The sequence below is a fragment of the Triturus cristatus genome, chromosome 6, assembly GCF_964204655.1.
Source record: "Triturus cristatus chromosome 6, aTriCri1.1, whole genome shotgun sequence".
Lineage (NCBI taxonomy): Eukaryota > Metazoa > Chordata > Amphibia > Caudata > Salamandridae > Triturus > Triturus cristatus.
Window position 1 is genome coordinate 1917328478 of NC_140589.1, and position 22914 is coordinate 1917351391.

General features: G+C 50.1%; 1 protein-coding gene across 1 annotated transcript in view; it reads left to right on the forward strand.

Moving 5' to 3' along the window:
- The first annotated feature begins 1048 nt into the window (after nt 1-1048).
- LOC146822457 (uncharacterized) overlaps nt 1049-22914 on the forward strand; it is a 122416-nt gene continuing 100550 nt past the window's right edge. The window contains exon 1 of the mRNA XM_085613565.1: nt 1049-1372. The gene's annotated coding sequence lies outside the window, so the exon portion shown is untranslated. The remainder of the gene's footprint in view (nt 1373-22914) is intronic.

Genomic DNA, 22914 nt, shown 5'->3' on the forward strand with positions numbered 1-22914 from the left:
AAGCTATATTCCTGCTGTTAACTACTGGCAAGACGGCTAAAAACGGTGTCTCCTGTAGGTTTATGTTTCCTTAATGCAGCTGAAATTGCGACAAACCACCTTTACTCAATCATTATATACCCTTACCAATATGTTTTGTCACTGGACAGCAAACAGGTGACAACACCAAACAAGCATTGGCATAGCCAATAGGACTCGCCTTTGGGACCTTATAAGTGTTTGGCCACGCAACAGTTGATGTTGTTGCACCAAGGATATTGTGCTGGATAACTAAACACTTACAAGGTCCCAAAGGCGAGACCTATTGGCTATGCCAATGCTTGCTCTCCATCTCTTCCCTACTTCATTCTTTGTGTAACCCCCCTATTCCTTTCCTCTCCCCCCTGCATTTCTCTCCCCCTGCCTGCTTCGTTTATCCTTACGCCATGCTTTTCTAACTCATGTAACTATGCTCCAGCAACTGATGGAACTGTGTTCTGAAACAATCTTCTTCCTATTGTAAAGCGCTCTGATACCCCCGGGTCTAGCCAGCGCTATATAACACTTTTCAAATAAAATAAATAAAATCTACGAGACAATACTCGTTTTGTAATCTGCTCCCTTGACGTCACATCCATGGCGCGGATTCAGGCACCGAGCTTTTATCCTAATGCACATTTAATTCTGAAACCCCAAACGATGCCCGGTGGTCCCTGTTCTATGGACCAGGGGTGCCAGCCTTTACAAGTGGCACATGGGGCGCACGGAGCGGCTGCCTTGAAGTGTTCACTTCTAACCAAAGCGCTTCACGGAGTCCATCTGAGGTGGAGGCGCCGCGCCCAACGTACTACCGGCGTCTGGAAAAGAAAAGTCTTCCCCCCCCACCCCTTTCCCAAGAATTTGCAGGGGGCACGGAGGGGGCTGTGAGAATAGGTGAACACCCGCCACAGCAGGAATTTGTGGGCGGGGAGAGTCTGCAGGGGAAGGGGCAGAACAGAGGCCTGGCAGGAGAGGGGGGCCACGACAGAGGCCTGGCAGGAGAGGGGGGGGGCAGTACAGAGGGGGCCGGACAGAGCCTGGCAGGAGAAGAGCTCCAGGGATGGAGGGAAAAGCTTGTACTACAGTCTGAGGGGTGCAGCCTGGACAAGGGGTGCAAGCACGGGGTGAGGGGGTGTTTTGGACAGGAAGGCACTTCACACACCCCTACAGGAGGCTGCACCACAGGTCACAGCGGGGCGCATCTATTGTGTATCCAAGGAGACGAAGATAGGTTCCGCCCCTTATCCCTCCGTCCCGCAACTTCTCACCATCGCTGGATGGCAGACACAGACACTCGGATTATTTTCATACCTAAGTGCTGTGTGAGGTGAGCGCGCCGTGTGATCTGATGCAGGTGAGTTGTGGTGCTTTGTGAGGTGAGCGCGCCGTGTGATCTGCTGCATTGGAGTTGTGGGGTGGAAGACACAGACAAATGGATTATTTTCACCCGGAGGTGCTGTGTGAAGTGAGCGCGCCGTGTGATCTGATGCAGGTGAGTTGTGGTGCTGTGTGAGGTGAGCGCGCCGTGTGATCTGATGCAGGTGAGTTGTGGTGCTGTGTGAAGTGAGCGCGCCGTGTGATCTTCTGCAGGTGAGATGTCGGTGTGTGAGGGCTGGAACCGAGGAAGTTACTGATTGAGGGCGTTTTCTCCACTCCTGTTTGTGGTGTTATTGTGGCGTAAGGACCAGAGCTTCCGACTGGGAAACAAGGTTGGAATCTCTGCGTCTGCTCTTCATCCTGTGATTTTTGGCATATCACTAATCTTCCCTGTGCCTTCCACATAAAGTGAATGTACCCTTGAGTAACAGAACTACTGGTGCTCGTGCAAGGCGGTCAATACCTTTGCACGAGTTCGCAATGAATAAAACTAAGTCTACAAATAACTATAGATAGATAGATATATCCAGAGGTTATCTTTCTTCAAGACTCCTCCACTGCTCCCGGAGGGTTTTGGGCCTGTGACTGGGCTATATTGCTATAAATGAGACAGCGGCTGTTCTGCCGCCCCTTCCCTCTGCCTCCTCCAGGCGGACTGGCCGTAGCGGACGCAGGGCGTTTCCCCGGTGGGCCGCTAGGGTGGGGGCCGATGTTGGGCCCCTGGGGGACGCTTTTGTTACAGGCACCGTTCCCTGTAACAAAATCGGCCGAAACCGGCCCTGGCAAGCAGCTCGGCCGCTCCCAGGGGGGCCGGCCGAGCCATCTGCCAGGGCCAGTTTTGGTTCCCAGTCCGGCCCGCTCCCTCTGCACCATCCCTTCCCTCTAACACAGCTTCCTCTTTCTCTCCGTACCTCCCACCTCCCCTTTTGTATGTTCCATCTTTATCTTTCATCTCTACATACAGCCTTTGACCCCAGCAGGGCTGTCTCAGCCTCTCATCCTTGTGAAGTTGATATTAGTAGCTGTCGTGATGAGGTATTGGATGTGATGTCATTTTATGGTGGAATGTGATGTTTGTTTTAACAATTCTGTGAGACAGAGACCCCCCCCCCCCCCTCATAAGAAGCCTGCTGGGAAAGGGCGGGGCTCCGAGGCTGGTGAATTCTATTGTATTCCCCCCTCCCCCCACGGCTACCTGGAGAGACAGATACACTCCCCAATAAGAAGCCTGCTGTGCTGCGAAACTGAGGGGGCCTGAGGCTGCTGGAGTCTATTGTATGGCATTGGCCCTTGAAAGGAAGTCTAGGTCTCTCCTGTTTTGGGGAACATTTGGGGCCATGAAAGTCTCAAGGGAAAGGGGGGCCCCCTTGGTGTTTCTTCAACAACCCTCCGCATGACTAAAAATCCAGTTTCTCTCAAGATAATGTGTCTACACTGGAACGCGGTTCCTCGCTGCGCGTGCATTCAGCTGAGTGGCCTCTAGGCGCTGTAAGGAGTGGAGTGCGGGGTAGATTTGGAGCCAGCCTAAGAGCCCCTGCCCAGGGCCCTCTGGAGCAGCGCCCCTCCCCCCTCACACACGCATTGTGCTATGAAGTTTTCGATGCATTATTCTGCCCCCTATAACAACCCCCGCAGCCGCGAGGAGGCTGGGGCCCCCTGGAGCTCGGAGGCCCCCTGCACCGCGGGGGCTGCGGGGGGCCTGTGTTACGCCCCTGCGAGGAGCTGCGCGAGGAAAGGCCCCGCGGAAGGTTTCCAGCTTCTTTGAGCGGTAACTCACACATGTAGCTGTCATTGGTCTGGGTACCGCTGCAGAAGGCTCTCTCATGGCCGCGCCGGGGGCTTTACGTTTCTGTTAAGAAGTTTAATGTTTCCCTAACGATGTAAGCCGAGATATGTAAACAGTGATAAGGTGTCACAACCGGATGCTGCATAAAACATTTGTAATTTGTCAACTGGATATTTCACAAGTGCACTTCGCCGCTCCTCCTTTCATCCATGGCCGGTTGGCATAGCTCACGCACTCGAGGGCACCCCCTGCTGCCCCATCAGACGTCGTTCAGTGCCCCCCTCCGGCACCCACCCTCCCTGGCACTTAGAGGTTCCGACCACGTCAATCAATAAATACAACTGGAGAGGCAGAACCAGAAATATATATTTTAACACAATGCGCAGCCCTTTCCACACCCCCGATGGCTGTTCCTGCGTCCTCTGAGAGAACCACACGCCCGACCCTTCACACCCCAGGGGGCCTGTGATCTCCCGCCAGGGCCTGGACTCTGTCAACAAGGCTTCATAGCTCCGACATCTGTGTGGGGTGGGGTGGGGGCTTCAGTACCGCCCCCACCATCAAGGTCCCAGAATGTGCTGTGAGAGGGAAACAGATGGGCTCCCCGAATGGGGCGAAGGTGTGAACTCGGGGGTCTTTTACAGTGAAGAATGCGGGACCATTCTAAGGATTTACTTCTCACAATGAATGGGGGCGGGGCCACGTGACCCTGCTATCTTCAGGACTTACAACATGACAACTTAAAAGTCCAGAATTAAATCCGCTCTGTTACCCGGACAACTTCCGCCCAGAACATGTTGCCATTGAATGTCCCACAATACACATTCTCACAATCAGTCAACGACGAGTTGATATATTTTTCGTATTATTTCTGTCCCCCCCGCCCCCCATTTTATGCCTTTTGAAGTGTGACTTCGGTTGTCGTTTTCCAATATTAAAATCAATTTCAATTCAATACTTTATTCAACAATTAAGTTGTAAAAGTGATAAAACAATATACATAAAATTTCAACACATTTTTACATTTATGAATCGAAATATAAAAAGCATAAAATGAAATGACAGAATGCTTGGATACATTGACGAACCAACCAATATATATAACAATCTGGTCAATTTCCTCTAAGAATTACTTTGACATTTGATCAATTTAGACCGGATGGCCCACGCCCACTTAATGTATTTTGCCATTGCAATAGAAATTGTCGGGCTTGGATCAGTTGACAAAATTCTCATGGCTACCACGTAATTTCGGGTTCCCAACAATCGGCAAACAGGTAATACCCATTTCTTGCGTGGAACGGTATAGAGCGGACAAAAGAGGACAAAATGGCTCATAGATTCATGCTTGTCTAAGCATTCTGGGCATCTGCTTTCCGACCCCATTACCCAATGAGATGTAAATGAACGCAACGGAAGTGTGCCTATCCTAAACTGGAAGAAAAATTTGCGATCAGAAGGAACTTCTATTAGGCCCCAATACAATTCCAGTCTGGTGTCAGATTTGAACTCCAGAAATCTGCCAGTTAAAGTAGATGAGCACCCTTTAATATATAGTTCTAAGCCAATCATCTCCCAATAGCTATTTTTCAAAAAGTCTTTTGAAGGGAAGTCTGCATTAGAGGGGTCATCCCAGAGATCTCTCAGTCCCATGCGATATAGTAATAATTTTAGAGATTTCAGCCATTCGATCCTATGAGATGAATCTTTTTCTATGATGTCCTTTAGTCCCATTGCATAATGGCTAAGCTCATCGGTTGTCCATACCCTGCGCCAATATAACAAAGGACGCAGATAAGCTGCATCCTGCAAAGATTTTAAACCAAGATCTTGAAAAAGGGGTAACAAAGGGGTGCTCTGGGGGACACCAACAGCTTTCCGAATATACTCCTTTTCCATAGTATTCAAACGCTGTGGGTTTTTGCCATACCCCCACAGCTCGGACCCGTATAGAGCCGAGCTGCGGATCTTCATCGTATATATCTCTAAAAATGGCTCCATTGGCTGTGACTGCGAGGCTTTAAACCGTTTCATTAGAATGCCAGACTGTTGCTGGTATTTTAATGTCGAAAGTTCTATATGATTATTCCAGTGCATATTTTTCTGCAATGTTAATCCCAGATACGTAAATGCATCGACCTGTTCTAGTGAGGATCCATTCATAAGGATTGCACCTTTGAATGGTCTATACATTTTATTGGGTCTTGGGCCGTTGAGCACCATAAACTTAGTCTTTGCGACATTGATTTCCAGTCCGCGCGATAGACAAAACTCTTCGAAGCGCCGCAAGGTTAGCTGGAGGCCAATCGGAGTTTTTGAAACCAGTAAAGTGTCATCCGCAAACATGAGGACCGGGACACGAACCCCAGCAAGAGCTGGGGCATCCGTTGGGACCCTAGAGAGGTACTCTGCCACCCCGTTGACGAAGAGTGAGAACAGGGTAGGTGCCAAGACACAACCCTGCCGCACACCCCTCTCAACGGGGAAAGGTTCGGTAACCTCTCCGGGATTACCCCAACGTACCCGAGCAAAATTGTCCTCATGTAAGCGGACGACAAGTGCCAGCAACTCCGGTGCCATACCCAGCTCCTTGAGTACTTGCCACAGTTTGTCACGCGGGACCAAATCAAATGCCGCCCGCAGGTCGACAAATACTACATACAAGACACCCTTATCTAAAACCACAGTCCTCCAATACAGCATTAGAAATCTAAAAACCTGGTCAATAGTACTGGTCTTGGGGCGAAAACCAGCCTGTAGAGGACTCAGGATATTTGCATCCTCCATCCAAGACTGGATTTTCCCCAACACCAGCCGTCCAATAATTTTTTGTATGGCATCTATTAAACTAATAGGCCTGTAGTTGCTAGCCAAAGACTTGTCACCTTTTTTATATATAGGGACTATTTCAGCGCCTTTCCACGATTGTGGTATTGCCATACCCTGAGCGATGGCATTGGCCAGGTAGGCAATGTAAAGGCGCCATCTCTGTCTATCATATACAAACACGTCTACAGGGACTAGGTCCATACCTGGAGCCCGGCCTAGATTTACAGTATCAAGAGCTCTATCAACCTCTTTAACACTAAAAGGCGATTCGCTATAAAAAATGGATTCATATACAAACTGACTGTCATCAGTATCCTTAGCATACTGGCTTTTAAAAAACTTTATCCAATCATCCTGGGGAACAGAATTATGTGGACTTTCTATAACTTCCCCCCTTTTCCACTTAAAAACGTCCCAGAACTTCTTTTGGTTCTTTCCGCTACACGCGATCTTAAGGTCTTGCCATTCACTCTCCTCCCACTCCTTTCTAGCATTCCATAATACCCTCTTATAGTTACTTCTTGCCTGCTTTATTTTGCTCAGATCCTTAGATTTGAGCGCAATTCCTAGTTCTTTCCGTGCTTGCTGACAATTATTATTAAACCAGTTCTCTTGGTTTTTTTTGTGGGATCGTTTTGCTAAACTTTTTTCACAAAAGTAACTTTTAAGTTTGGCAAAAAACGTAGTATGTATATTCTCTACAGTTATATCAGATTGGGTAATATTACAATCCGTCCCTATTAATAACAGCACCTCATCCAAACTACTTTCTATTTTCTCGACGAGATCGGGTTGCTGTACAACTTTTTCCCACTTCAGGTGACGTTCGTCATTTGTAAGCCGAACAGGCATACCTTCCGTGACATTTGCATTAGCCATACATTCTCCCAGGCCTGATCTAAAGTAGGCTACTAGTGGGTTATGGTCACTTTCAATTCGAGGTTTTACCATCATATCCTCGAGACCATACCACATCCCGAGATGGACCAAGATATAATCTATAGTGCTAGACCTAACACCAGTATCAAAGGTTTTACACCTCGTTCTGTCAGAGGGTGTCCTACCATTTGCCGCCCTCAGTTGGTTAGTCAGACAGAACCCCTTTAGGTGTAAGGCAGCCTCAGTCCACCTACTTACTATTTTAGTCTCGAGCTGCGGGATACCCCATCTTATATCCTCCTCTTCCGATAGATACAAGTCCTGGTGACCCAACGGTTCGAAGGTCGTGTTGAAGTCACCTGCTACTAGTGGGAATATTTTAGTAGATCTTGATTCAATAAGAGAGTTAAGTGCGGTTACCACCTCCGACTTTTTACCCCCCGGCAATCCTCTAGCATAAACATTATAAATGTCTATGCACGAGTTTGATGGAAAATTTACTCTTATACCTAGGATATCATTATGCTGGTATTGGAAAGGATGTATTTTGCACTTTAGGGATTGTTTAATCCATATGACCAAACCACCTACTGGACGGCCCTTTGGCTTTTTGACTGCAGGGACATAAAAATTCAAATAGCCCTTCCTGAACACTGGCTCTACCGACCATGTCTCCTGGAAGAGGCAGATATCATGGTCATCAATGAAATCAGACCATAATGGTGACGCTAATTTGGATCCTATACCGGCCACATTCCAGGATAAAAATGTTGTACATCCTGCAGTGCTCGGGATTCCTTTAGATTGACCTATATTCGTAACAGATGGCATTATAGCTGGTATGTCTTGTCCAGACATAAGGCATGGGACTTGCTCTACATCTCTAATGATGTCACTTGTTATAACAATCATATTTGAATCACTGTCAACTCTAGGGTTCACCGTTCTCAACACCTCAACCATTTTATTTCCCTGGGCTGTCCCAAGGACTACGTACTCCTTTTCAAAACTGGAGCAACCACTGTTGTACTTCTGTCAATCACAATCAGACAGACCAGACAACACATCATATCGATTAAAGGACCTAATGTCCCCCATTGATTGACCCATGCGCATATCTTTCCTTCCAGATGGCTTTAACAAAGGTTGGGGTGATGGAACATAGAAGCAAGATAGTGGCGCTGTTCTAACTGGGGATGAAATGTCAGCGATCTGGGACCATCCACAAATATAGTCAACACAGTGTTTATCTCTAAAATTGATTATGACGCAGTCGCCCTTAATTGTCTTAGGTTTACTGCCCACCCAATTTACCCTCCTGGCAAATAGGATTTCAGCCCGCATATTGCCCGGCAATGGCCGTTTAGTGTTGAGCCAGAATATACATTTGTTTTTTAGGGCCCAGTATGTTTCCCTAGTGCCATTTGCCAAGGGTGGGACACCGGTCAAAACGACTACATATGGGGCAGCCTCGGGGGGGAGATGTATATCAATCAAATCTGAGGGGGGCTGGGCCAGGGATTGTGCCTGCGCGGACTGTTCGACATTATTTGTTGAGGTGGATAAAGTTCTATTTGTTCCACCATCAGCTGGATTAGATTTTTGGTTAATTTTTTCGTTTTGGTGGTTGACTTCTTCCACTGTGTCGCATTGTTCTGTTGGCCTTTGTGTTTCGGTATTTGCAGCAACATTGACCTTAACTTGGGTGTTCTTAGTGCACTTGGATTTACAGCATCCAGTTTGGTCATTGGCACATCCCAGTTGACTATTCTGGCCACTTCCGTCAGCACGTTGCTGCGCCGAAGACCATGCCAGTTCCATACACACAAGTCTGCTTTCGATTGACCCCAGTCTTTCGTAAATAGGAGCACATGCGTTTTTTAAGATTGTGTCCAATTTTTTCCAAAAAGCTTTGTCTCCCTGGTTCACGGGGTTACCCCCCTCGAGTATCGGTGAATTTTGTCTTCCTTCTCTTATAGTAGTTTCTGGGCATAAAGCAGAATCTGATCCTGAGCCGACCATAGGACCAGGATTCGCCTTTTTGGCTGTCGTAGACTGTTGGCCGCCTCTGCGCTTGTTTTTCCCGGTTAGGCCTGTATACTGTTTAGCACAACCCCCGTTGGCGCTACTTGCTGAACGGGTCTTGATAGTTGTCAGGGGTTTAGGTTGTGATACGGCAGTATCTGCAGTTGACCCTTCCACCGTGACACCCAACGTTTCAGGTAGGGGGGGGAGTGGATACTATAGTTGCGCTGTTACACAGTTCCATCGCAGGGGATATTAGCCCCGCAGATGTCGGGGTATCGTGCGTGCGGCGCGGTGGGGATCTGGAGCTCGCAATAGTTCCCAATGATGATCTCTTGTCACATAAAATATCAAGAGACAGTCTTTTTTCTGTTAACTCTATGTCCTTAGCCAGAACTGACTGGACACGTACGAGAAAGTTATCAAGGGTTCCCATTAAGGCACCTCCTGTTGAACCCAAGGGCATGCCTTCTCTATTACCAGGCTTATTCATTGTATACTACGAATAAATTGGCCACAAGGCCCACTGGTTAGATGGATCCGAAGACCCCAGCAAGCGCGGTCTCACCTTTTGAATTCTCTTCCTCAGATGTTAGGGGGTGGGCCCGGCCCGGCCTCGATCGGTCACGGACGGGCTCAGACGGGCCCGCCCTTGGCCCGGGCTTCGTTCCGCGCGCGTTCCGCTAGCGCGACGTAAGTGGTTGGTATATATCCAATCAAGTACAACAAGGGGGAGGGCCAGGGAAGAGGCCTCAGCTGCGCCGATGCAACTCCAGGCGCTGAGGGAGCTGGTCCTCGCAGTCCCACCCTCCTCCGATTCCGAAAGTCAGGTGGCGTTATGGCAGCAGCAGCAGACAGGTCAGTGTTCGAGGGACAATATTAAAATCATAACGTTTAGACATATTTCTCTCTACTTCTAATCCTCGGTGAAAGAGAGTCGCGCTACCCCCAGCATTTAAAGCTCTTACAACCTGAACTAAGGCGCGGCGCCCGCTCGGTAGGCGCTATACACCAGCACACGTGCTCGTAAAACAAACCACAGAAAAACATCACCCGGAAAGAACCGTTCGGGTGAAATGCGCGATGAAGAAAACGTGAAATGTAATGTAGGGAAGGACTAAGCTAACGCGCTCCATCCTCGGCATTCATTCCTGCATCAAGCCGTCAATCATTGCTCGTTTCTACGCGCATCCAGGCATTCACCCACTGCTGTTCATTCATTCATGTACCCATTCACTCGCCCAGCACGCTGTCCATCGCAGTAGGCGCTGACCACTTTTCGGCTGCAGGACCCGCTCTATTATTCAGATACAGCACTAAAAATGTATCGGTCATATTTCCTGATATTTGTAATTCAGACCCTCTGTTGGAAATTTGCAGGATTTAAACTGAGTATAATGTGTGATGCTCAAGAGTTAATTTGAATTATGAAAAAAGCAGCCATTGCGAATTCAACTCTGACACCCAGAAATAAAGAAAGAAAAAAGAAAGGAATACATTAACAGAGATCAACGTTTTGGGGCCAGAGTAAACTGGTAATTTCATTTTCCTACCAGCACAGAGGATACGCATGTGCACAAGGCAGTGTTGTGTGCAGCCGTCCTGAGTACCTTGGACTTCTTGTCCCCTCTGAGCTCGATCCACACACAGCCTTAGCACGTGCACATCAGAGTTCAATGTCTCACCAGGGGGCCTCACTCCACTCCTATCCAAAGCTACCCTACACTCTCGTGATATTGTGCACACAAGGGGGCCTCATTCTATCCAATGCTACCCTACACTGTCATGATATTGTGCACACAAGGGGGCCTCACTCCACTCCTATCCAATGCTACCCTACACTGTCGTGACACTGTGCACACAAGGGGGCCTCACTCCACTCCTATCCAATGCTACCCTACACTCTCGTGATATTGTGCACACAAGGGGGCCTCATTCTATCCAATACTACCCTACACTGTCATGATATTGTGCACACAAGGGGGCCTCACTCCACTCCTATCCAATGCTACCCTACACTGTCGTGATATTGTGCACACAAAGGGGCCTCACTCCACTCCTATCCAATGCTACCCTACACTGTCGTGATATTGTGCACACAAGGGGGCCTCACTCCACTCCTATTCAAAGCTACCCTACACTGTCGTGATATTGTGCACACAAGGGGGCCTCATTCTATCCAATGCTTCCCTACACTGTCGTGATATTGTGCACACAAGGGGGCCTCACTCCACTCCTATCCAATGCTACCCTACACTGTCGTGATATTGTGCACACAAGGGGGCCTCACTCCACTCCTATCCAAAGCTACCCTACACTGTCGTGATATTGTGCACACAAGGGGGCCTCACTCCACTCCTATCCAATGCTACCCTACACTGTCATGATATTGTGCACACAAGGGGGCCTCACTCCACTCCTATCCAAAGCTACCCTACACTGTCGTGATATTGTGCACACAAGGGGGCCTCACTCCACTCCTATCCAATGCTACCCTACACTGTCGTGACACTGTGCACACAAGGGGGCCTCACTCCACTCCTATCCAAAGCTACCCTACACTGTCGTGATATTGTGCACACAAGGGGGCCTCACTCCACTCCTATCCAAAGCTACCCTACACTGTCGTGATATTGTGCACACAAGGGGGCCTCACTCCACTCCTATCCAAAGCTACCCTACACTGTCGTGATATTGTGCACACAAGGGGGCCTCACTCCACTCCTATCCAAAGCTACCCTACACTGTCGTGATATTGTGCACACAAGGGGTCCTCACTCCACTCCTATCCAATGCTACCCTACACTGTCATGATATTGTGCACACAAGGGGGCCTCACTCCACTCCTATCCAAAGCTACCCTACACTGTCGTGATATTGTGCACACAAGGGGGCCTCACTCCACTCCTATCCAATGCTACCCTACACTGTCATGATATTGTGCACACAAGGGGGCCTCACTCCACTCCTATCCAAAGCTACCCTACACTGTCGTGATATTGTGCACACAAGGGGGCCTCACTCCACTCCTATCCAATGCTACCCTACACTGTCATGATATTGTGCACACAAGGGGGCCTCATTCTATCCAATGCTACCCTACACTGTCGTGATATTGTGCACACAAGGGGGCCTCACTCCACTCCTATCCAATGCTACCCTACACTGTCGTGATATTGTGCACACAAGGGGGCCTCACTCCACTCCTATCCAATGCTACCCTACACTGTCATGATATTGTGCACACAAGGGGGCCTCACTCCACTCCTATCCAAAGTTACCCTACACTGTCGTGATATTGTGCACACAAGGGGGCCTCACTCCACTCCTATCCAATGCTACCCTACACTGTCGTGATATTGTGCACACAAGGGGGCCTCATTCTATCCAATGCTACCCTACACTGTCGTGATATTGTGCACACAAGGGGGCCTCACTCCACTCCTATCCAATGCTACCCTACACTGTCGTGATATTGTGCACACAAAGGGGCCTCACTCCACTCCTATCCAATGCTACCCTACACTGTCGTGATATTGTGCACACAAGGGGAGCTCACTCCACTCCTATCCAATGCTACCCTACACTGTCGTGATATTGTGAACACAAGGGGGCCTCACTCCTATCCAAAGCTACCCTTCACTGTCGTGATATTGTGCACACAAGGGGGACTCACTCCACTCCTATTCAATTCTACCCTACACTGTCGTGATATTGTGCACACAAAGGGGCCTCACTCCACTCCTATCCAATGCTACCCTACACTGTCGTGATATTGTGCACACAAGGGGAGCTCACTCCACTCCTATCCAAAGCTACCCTACACTGTCGTGATATTGTGCACACAAGGGGGCCTCACTCCACTCTTGTCCAATGCTACCCTACACTGTTGTGATATTGTGCACACAAGGGGGCCTCACTCCACTCCTATCCAATGCTACCCTACACTGTCGTGATATTGTGCATGAGTGAGTCCCTCTAAGAGGGTGGGAATTGGACGCTTCGTGGCAGGGTTACCCTTTCAAGTTGGGAACACCCACTTGAGGGATTGTGGTAGTTCTCAAAATCCTAACCCCTTCCCAGCCTGGTAACGCTGCAAGAGTAAATCCCCTTCCAGGGTGAGAATGGAAAGAGAACCACCCGATAAAAGGTCGGGGTGCAGAGGAGGGCGTTTCTGCAGAGCAAACATATTTTTCCAGATGAAGAAATCCGTTGCACTAAAACTAAAAAAGCTGCCGTTGTGTAAAAACAATAGAAGTTTCCCACACGCACACGAACTACTAGTACAATCACACGCTGAAATGCATTCACATCTACATACATGCCAACATTTCAATAGAGCAAAGTGGGAAATTAAAAAAAAAATCGGGAGAATGGGGCCTTGAATGGGATTCCTGTCATGTATGGGCTTTGGAAGCGCGCTGCTGCAGGACTGGACATTTGAAACGCAAATGCACGTTTTTTTCTTACCTTCCAGAAGCATGGAGCGCAATGGCAATGGCCTTCTACCTGGTACCGCAACACTAAAAACATTGATCTTGAGACTCTGTGTGATTCTGCTATGCGTTCACTCCCTAGTCTAGACCCTAACGCGATGTCAACGATCTCACTCCCCATTGCCTCTCAATCCTTGCAGTCGAAATCGACAATGTCGCTCCACTCCAAAGCAAAAGGAAAAGACCCACCCCCTCAGCACCTTGGTTCAATAAAGCTCTCTATGACGAAAGGAAAAACCTTAGAATCTTGGAGAAACATTGGAGACAATCTCCATCCACCTCCAATCGCTCTCTTTTACGTTCAGCAAGATCCAAATACCACAAGCACATTTTCTATGAAAAAGCATCACATTTCAGATCCCTGCTCGACTCAGCCAAAAACAGACCAAAAAAACTTTTCGACCTCATCAAAAACCCAAACTTTCCTCCCCAAACCATCAAACCTGAGGATGCTTCAAAGAAAGCAACTGAATTCGCTATATTCTTTGATGAAAAGGTCAAATCACTGGTGGATCAGGTCACCCACCCCACCCCCATTGAGGAGCGAAAATCCTTAGTCACTTGGCAGAACTTTGCCGCCATCTCGGAAGATGACCTCCTCAAATGCATCCTCGAAACCAAACCCTCCAACCATTCATCTGACCCCATAACTAGTGTGATCGCCATTGATTTCTATACCAATACTCTCTCTTATTGGACCAGGCTAGTTAATCTCTTCCTCAGTCAAGAATCCCTCCCAGCTGTCCTCAAAATAGGACAGGTTACCCCCCTTCTAAAAAAAACCTCCGCAGATGCGAACAACCTCAATAACTTCCGCCCCATCACCAATCTCCCTTTTCTTTCAAAGATCACAGAAAAATGTGTTGCAAAACAACTTTCCCAACACGTTATGGACAATAATCTCCTTGACGTGTTCCAGTCTGGTTTTATTAAAAATTGCAGCACTGAAACAGCCCTGCTGCGAGTGATCGATGATGCGCTGCATATACTCGATTCGGGGGAATCGTGCCTTCTGATTCTTCTTGACCTATCTGCAGCCTTTGACACTGTTAATCACAACACCCTCCTCAACACTCTTCAACAGAGAATGGGCGTGGAAGGCACAGTGCTTAAATGGTTTGCCTCATTCCTCTCGGACAGATCCCAAATGATCAAGATTGCGAACAGTCTCTCGTCTCCACTGGTGATTGGTCAAGGCTTTCCTCAAGGTTACATCCTTGCACCCACTCTGTTTAATCTCTATCTGGAACCATTAGGGAACCTCCTAAGCAAATTTGGAATCCTCTACCATCTCTATGCAGATGACACCCAAATCTACCTCAAGGTGTCTTCCTCTCAAGATCTCTCACTACTCAACTCTACACTCAACTCTATTCACAACTGGATGTTAGTTCACCAACTCATTCTCAATCCCTCCAAAACTGAATTCCTCCTCCTTTCTACCTCTCTCTGCCCGCCTCCTGTTCAATCCTGGATGGATCAGCTGAATTTACTCAACAGTAAACCCATCATTGTCGACTGCGCTAAATCCCTAGGTGTCATACTTGACAAAAGACTCAACCTAATCTCACACATCAACTCCATTGCCAAGAACGCACGTTATCAGCTGCGCCTTCTGTGGGGGATTCGTCGGTTCTTCCCGGAGAAAGACCTAAAAACCTTGGTCCAATCGCTAGTTCTCTCTAGACTGGATTATTGTAATTCTCTGCTGACTGCCCTTCCCAAATCTCACCTCTCCCCCCTTAAATCCGTCCTCCATTTAGCAGCTCGCTTCATTTCAGGATCCAAACGAAGTGACCATATCACTCCTATCCTGTCTTCTCTCCGATGGCTTCCCATCGAGGCTAGAGCTATTTACAAAACGGCTTGCATCACCCACAAAGCCTTGAAATGGTCCGGAGGCTTGAGACCTTCTTGGAATGCGGAAAAGTTCCTGCTTGAGCCCCCCTCCTTCAAAAGGGAAAAATTGATGGCTCAATCGTTCTCAGGTAATGCGGTGAGAATCTGGAACTCACTTCCTCCTTTGCTCCGTGCCACCACCTCCATCCGGATCTTCAAAGCGGACCTCAAATCTCTTCTATTCCAAAGACACTTTCAGAACTAATTCCTTAATTCTCAGACCCCACTAGGAAGTTCGTTAGTCATTGTAAATTTGTTATATATATATTTTTTTTTGTACATTCCTTGCTTGCTGTGTTTGATATTGTGTTCCTCTTGCCTGCTGTGTTTGATTCTGTGTCCTGCTATTTTTGTACGTTCTATTTTGTAACATTTCTCTCATGTAACGTAACTGGTTCTATTGTACAGCGCTCTGACACCTTAGGGTAAAGTCCGCGCTTTATAAAAATGCATAAATAAATAAATAAATGGCAGGAACAGAGAGGGTGATGCAAGTGTTGTGCACTGGCCTGGCAGGTTGCTGGCAGTGCATACACCCCCCCCCGTGTGGGGAAGCCCAGGCTGAAACAGCTTCCAGGGCACACACACAGCCGCCCCGAGTACTTCACAGGTCTTTAAAAGATCATTGGCTTGTTATTGGGGCTTTGTTGGTTTTTCACCTCTTCTTAGCGCCCCTGCATCTCCACTCAGACTATTCCTGGAAGAATTAGCACGTTACAGAATACCAAGCCCTGTCAGCTGAAACTCCAGAGGAATCGGGTTTTTGCTTGTAGGAATTGGGAGGCGGGAGACTAGCCTTGAAATCGGTAGTCTCCCGCCTGAATCGGGAGGGTTGGCATGTCTGCATTTATGCAGTGCAGCATCGACAAAAAATCTGCCTTTGGCTGATCTTGAGTAGCATTGGACAAAATTTATAAAAGGAAAAAAATGGTGCAATGATGTTGCTGACACAGTTGTATCAATCGAAAACACCAAGTGGGTGACAGTGCATGCGTGCACCTACAACATGACATGGGCGTTTCTTTTTTAGAATTTCTGTCGCGAGTTAGATCAGCAAATACAAATAATGACATTTAATCCATTTGAAATAGCTTTTTTAAGAAATGGGGCTAAGAATCAATTTGCTGTCTGACCTATCAACCCATTCTGCCATCTAACGTCTACTCTGACATGTATCCATCCATCCACTCTCATCCTTCCTTCCATGCCCTCTGCCATCCTTCCCTCCATGCTATCTCTGCCATCCTTCCTTCCATGCACTCTGCTGTTAGAAATGAGGGGGCTCTGGTTGACGCAGGTGTGAACCCACAACAAGCAGGGACCCTTTACTTCTTGTCAGGGCGAAGGATGACTCCCCAGAATAACCCCTGCTCACCCTCTAGGTGCGTGTCGCGAGCAGTCTAGGCTAAGTCTCAGGTGTACACGGTTAAGCAAATGCAATTACACATACAGTAAACCCCTTGCATGCACCACAAACGGACACCAATCAGGTAGTATATAAAAATAAGCTTTTATGTAGTTTCAGCAGATTCAAATACAAGGCCCAGTAACGTTGAACTGATGGGGCCACAATTCTTAGGAATGCGGTCAAGTTCTCTTTGTCACGGAAAGTTCTTTAGGCGGGCACAAGGTAACTGTGGGCCTCAGCGCACTTCGTGCTGAGGCGGCGCCCGGGAAGCACACGGCAGATGACAGGGAAATCAGAACGTTGCGGACCCTGGATCCGATGCGAGCTCGCGGTCAAGTTCGTAAGTACAGTACCTTGTTTCTTGACGCAAAGGCGGGTGCGGGATTTCAGCGGCTCTTCGACAGAAGGGAGAGGCGGCGTCCGGGGCTCCCACACTTCACGATGGGGGTCTGATCTTCAGGCTCACGGCAAGAGCGGGGTGTTGCAGGTGGCGGGTGAACAAAGCGGGGCAGCCGGGCACGCAGATACGTCCGGGCCGTCCGAGGCTTGGAGATGCTCACAACGCCGATTCCGGCGGGAGGGTGAAGGTGCACAGCGAGCCTCCGGCGAGCGAGGTGACAGGGGCAGCCCAGCACAGCGTAGGGGGAGCGGCTCCAATCGAGCGAGGCTCTTCCCAAGGCGGGGGCGGCTAAGCAGTCCTGGTCACGGCTCAAGGAGGGACTGAGGCACGAGGGTCACAGCTCCGGTGAGGGAAAGGACACCACAGTCCAGCGGCAGGCGAGTGAAGATCAGGTAGAGCCCAAAGCTCAGTTCCAAGCCCTTGGAGATCGTTTTGGAAAAGCACAAGTCTTGAAAGTAAAAATAAAGCAAAGTCTTCAGCAACAGTTTCTCTTCTCCCCTTTGGCAGCAAGGTCACCACTGCAGGCCAATCCCCCAGGATAGGGACAGTCTTCCTCCTACAGCTTTCCCGGTGCCTCCTCCTCAGGCAGAGATTCTTCTTGGTCAAAAGCGGATCTAGTTTCTCAGGAGCAGGGCTCCTACATTTATACAGCAAATCTTTTGTTCTCCCAGGCCAGGGGGGCCCTTGCCTAGTCCAGTCCGGTTTCTGAGCACTTTGTTTACGCGATGCAGGCTTCTTCTTTCAGAGTGCAGGGCAGAGTCATCAGACGCTCCACAGGGGGCTGAGCCGGCATTGAGGTGGCAGAGCACTGTCCTATTCAGAGCCTAGGGGTACTCCTCCCCCCCATCTACCTGTCGATCGTCCTATTCACCACCAGGCTACCTAGCCCTGCCCATCTGGGTTCCCCCAGCCCTGTCACTCACACCAGCCAGACATCAGATACACATCACACAGAGGCGGCTGAAATGTTTAGGCAAGCAAAGGCCAACTTTCTAAAAGCGGCATTTGCAAACCCGGAATATTAGAATAAACCTTGCGAAAAGATGTACCTTATTATTCCGAGTTCAGGCATACTAAACTCGATCTCCTACCATGTTCCCTGGGTCGGTGAGGATCATAGGGTGTAACAATCCAGGCCGCCCAGACTGGCCTATGAGAACAGGGTAGCCTTGCAGTAGTGAACAACAAGATGGCGGTAATTCACTACTAGGACATGCCACGCACCTAGGCTTGTCCTACCTTAGGCTCACAACGCACCCTGCCCGTGGGCCTACCAGAGGGGTGACTAACATGCAGCTAAGGGAAGGTTTCAGGGACCGGCAAGTGTGGGCACTTGCCAGTCAGCATGTCAGTACCAGACTGCACGCAGGTTCTGCGATGGCAGACCTTAGACGTATTTTACCGGCCGCTTCTGTGGGTGGCATAACCAGTGCTGCAAGCCCACCAGCGGTGTTTGCATTTACATGCCCTGGCGCTCCTGGCGCACTTTACTGGGGTCTGACAGTAAATCAAACAATCCAATCATGGAATCCAACCAACATATACAATTTACATAGGGAGAGCATATGCACCTTAGCACTGGTCAGCAGTGGTAAGGTGCCCAGAGTCATAAAACAGCAAACAACAGGTCAGAAAAAATACAGGAGGAAGGCAAAAAGTTTAGGGATGACCCTGCAAAAAGGGCCAGGTCCAACACAACCCCCTTCCAGCCAAAACGCAGGGTAGACCAATCACCACCGTGATGGTCTTCCCTGCTTGGGGCGATAGAACAAGGGCCTGGCCCGCAACTGCAGGGGCAGACTCCATTTCTACGCCAATCTGAACCTATCGGACTCCCTCTGTCCCTACTCTCAGGGCCCACCAAGCCAATCCATGGGGAACCCTTCTCCTTACCTGTGGACACCACCTGTGCAGCACCTAACCTTACCTGGCCCACAGGTGTGTCCCAACAGACAGACAGCCAAATGCTACAGTGGCCACTGACAGTAGTCAGGGATGAGACCCAGGCCGTATGCCTCTCAGGGCTCTCAATCCTCTGTGGCGCCAGGGAGCGGAGGGCAGTAGCCCCAGGTGCTTGGCACCCTTTGTTCATTCTCCCCCTTGTCAGGTCAGGTATGACATCCTGGCACTGACCCACCAGCCCCCGGGCTGTACCCGGCGGCTGGACCCAAGACTGGGGTGGCCTCTCCCACACCCGGTCCTTCTCCTTGGGGCTCTGTACCCTCCCACCTGGAGTAGTACCCCCTTCCAGAATTGCCAGGGCACCTGGGGCAGGTGTCCTGCACAATTCGCCCACCAGTTCAGGTGTTCTATCCTGCAACTGGGCGTCCAGGTCCGGGGGGACACCCTTAACCTGGCCCTCCAACCTAGGGTCTAAACCCGTCAGTTGAGCCGGAGTCAGAGGCGAGGACTCCCTCCCTCTGCACCCCCTTCCAGAGTACTGCCCACTCCCAACTGGCGTGGTACCCCCAGAAGCAACATGGGTCAGGACACTGATTACAGTAGTCCCACCCTCCAGGTCAGACAACACCTGAACCTGGCTTCCCAACCCTGGGACCAACCCATGCGGTTGAACGCTCGCCTGGCGCACCAGGACTTCCCGGGGAGCACGCATGCCCCCCCTGAGGGTGACACATAACTCCTGTGTCGTGCGACAGTCTGCCTGGCGCTGATCTCCCGACCCCTGTCCATCTGACCGTGCCTGATGGTCCCCCAGGACAGAAGTGGTGTCACCATGGTCACTCACGGGGGACGCAGCCCTTCTGACTGGCCCCTGACCCACTGGTTCTTCCACCGGGGACTCTTTCCCCCTCTCACCCCTCAATCTGGACCTCTGCACCCTCCCAAATGGAGTGGTACTGCCAGACACCAGAACTGATGGAGGTCTGATTACAGACACTCCTAGCTCACCAGACACTAGGGGATCCCGCACGACGGGCAGCCCCTCAGGACAGACTAGGCTCCCCACCTGGTGTTCCCTCAAAGAACCATCCAAGCTCTGAGACTGAGGTTGGGCACTACCGGGACATAACCCATTCTCACTCCTTCCCCTTACAGACAGGACGTGAGGCCCTACACCCCTCTCACTATTACTGGACCTAGCTGGGCTACTCTGAGCCACTTCCACCACACTGGGTTTGAAGATACCTGGACCACTCATCGTGGGATCACTCCCCAATGCCTTTCCAGACCCTCTGGACTCCACCAAAAGGTCTGCCTCCAATGTGAGCTCTCTGCGGTCAGAGAACTCACTCTCCAACAGGTGTTGGCATAGCTCTGGAAAACAGGGACTTACAATATGCTCTCCCACAATTGGATCACACAGCCCCCTAGCAGGGTTAACCAAACTATCCTTCACCTTACCATCCAGTGCCTCACACACGTACTCCACACCACTCTCCTGAGACTGGCAGGACAGTATCTGACTGTCTCTGTCCCACAACCCACACTCTTCTGGGCGGTCTTCACACTCACCCACCAGGACTTCAATGTTGGGGGAACCCCTCTCCCTGTACCTCTCAGCTAGAGTCAGTAGAGTGTCCCTCCCTCCACTAGGACTATGAACCCCTGCGCCAGTTACCCTATTCCCCTCAGGGACACTGCGCACTACTGGAGCTACCTCATGCCCTCGAACCTCCTGGTGTATGTTAACCCCCTCCCTCAAGTCAGGCGCCACATCTCTAGGTGTGCGTACTACTCTCTCCGCACTGTAAAACTCAATATTGCTTCCACCAGAGGGAGAGCGGTCTAAACTCTTGATCTTGAGATCCAACTCCCTCATTTTTAGATCATGATCTTTTTGTAGTTTCTTTTCTTCCATGGCTAATCTTTGTTTTTCCATATCCATCTGCCCCTTAAGTTTGGCCATCTCCACTTCGTGTGCCCGGGTTGCTGCCCTGTCTGCCAACTCTTCTGGCGACAGGCCTCTGCCAAACTCATGGACACTTTCTGGTGGAACCATTTCCACCTGATTCTCTGGTGCCTTTGACTCATACCAGGCCCTCAGCGCCTTCACGAGTTGGTCCTTCTTTTTCAATCCAGTTTGGGCAATTCTGAACTTGGAGCAAAAACCTCTCAACTCTTCATTGGTACGATCCTGAAGTGCGCTTTCTTCCCAATCTATGTCCTCAAATCCAGAGATTATGGAAGCTGCCCTTCCGGCGGGAAGTGAACCAGGCATGGCTTCTAACAACGGAGATTCTTGGCAAAAACAATGGCTAGTCTTGTGGCTGTGTTACTGATCTGCTCTCACTACGCGGTGATCAGTGATTCACTATACGCAAACCACAAATGCAAATCCGTAAATCCTCACCGCTGCCACCAATGTTAGAAATGAGGGGGCTCTGGTTGACGCAGGTGTGAACCCACAACAAGCAGGGACCCTTTACTTCTTGTCAGGGCGAAGGATGACTCCCCAGAATAACCCCTGCTCACCCTCTAGGTGCGTGGCGCGAGCAGTCTAGGCTAAGTCTCAGGCGTACACGGTTAAGCAAATGCAATTACACATACAGTAAACCCCTTGCATGCACCACAAACAGACACCAATCAGGTAGTATATAAAAATAAGCTTTTATGTAGTTTCAGCAGATTCAAATACAAGGCCCAGTAACGTTGAACTGATGGGGCCACAATTCTTAGGAATGCGGTCAAGTTCTCTTTGTCACGGAAAGTTCTTTAGGCGGGCACAAGGTAACTGTAGGCCTCAGCGCACTCCATGCTGAGCGGCGACCGGGAAGCACACGGCAGATGACAGGGAAATCAGAACGTTGCGGACCCAGGATCCGATGCGAGCTCGCGGTCGAGTTCGTAAGTACAGTACCTTGTTTCTTGACGCAAAGGCAGGTGCGGGATTTCAGCGGCTCTTCGACAGAAGGGCGAGGCGGCGTCCGGGGCTCCCACACTTCACGATGGGGGTCTGATCTTCAGGCTCACGGCAAGAGCGGGGTGTTGCAGGTGGCGGGTGAACAAAGCGGGGCAGCCGGGCACGCAGATACGTCCGGGCCGTCCGAGGCTTGGAGATGCTCACAACGCCGATTCCGGCGGGAGGGTGAAGGTGCACAGCGAGCCTCCGGCGAGCGAGGTGACAGGGGCAGCCCAGCACAGCGTAGGGGGAGCGGCTCCGATCGAGCGAGGCTCTTCCCAAGGCGGGGGCGGCTAAGCAGTCCTAGTCACGGCTCAAGGAGGGACTGAGGCACGAGGGTCACAGCTCCGGCGAGGGAAAGGACACCACAGTCCAGCGGCAGGCGAGTGAAGATAAGGTAGAGCCCAATGGTCCTGGGGCTCAGTTCAGGGGGCAAGCTCAGTTCCAAGCCCTTGGAGATCGTTTTGGAAAAGCACAAGTCTTGAAAGTAAAAATAAAGCAAAGTCTTCAGCAACAGTTTCTCTTCTCCCCTTTGGCAGCAAGGTCACCACTGCAGGTCAATCCCCCAGGATAGGGACAGTCTTCCTCCTACAGCTTTCCCGGTGCCTCCTCCTCAGGCAGAGATTCTTCTTGGTCAAAAGCGGATCTAGTTTCTTAGGAGCAGGGCTCCTACATTTATACAGCAAATCTTTTGTTCTCCCAGGCCAGGGGGCCCTTGCCTAGTCCAGTCCGGTTTCTGAGCACTTTGTTTACGCGATGCAGGCTTTTTCTTTCAGAGTGCAGGGCAGAGTCATCAGACGCTCCACAGGGGGCGGAGCCGGCATTGAGGTGGCAGAGCACTGTCCTATTCAGAGCCTAGGAGCACTCCTCCCACCCATCTACCTGTCGATCGTCCTATTCACCACCAGGCTACCTAGCCCTGCCCATCTGGGTTCC